The sequence below is a fragment of the Melozone crissalis genome, unplaced genomic scaffold (assembly GCF_028551555.1).
Source record: "Melozone crissalis strain CALT ecotype California unplaced genomic scaffold, PUWL_Pcris_2 ptg000081l_1, whole genome shotgun sequence".
Classification (NCBI taxonomy): Eukaryota; Metazoa; Chordata; class Aves; order Passeriformes; family Passerellidae; genus Melozone; species Melozone crissalis.
Genome location: NW_026535858.1, coordinates 18,027,266 through 18,027,499, shown reverse-complemented (window position 1 = coordinate 18,027,499; position 234 = coordinate 18,027,266).

Genomic DNA, 234 nt, shown 5'->3' with positions numbered 1-234 from the left:
CTATGGCCATCTAAATGAGCTGAAAACATTGTATATAAAAAAGCAGTGGTTTTAGAGAATCAGACAGTAGGTTGTAGGCAGCCAGTGCTTTCTGGGAATACAGTCCAAAGTACCTTCTGTTCTTCACCCAAAGCTACTGTTTCTAGGAAACACAGATCCAGTGTGCCAAAATGCAGATGGTTAATGTGATAACACTCAGAAGAGCTTATTAATATGCAGTTAGTTCCAGTAATA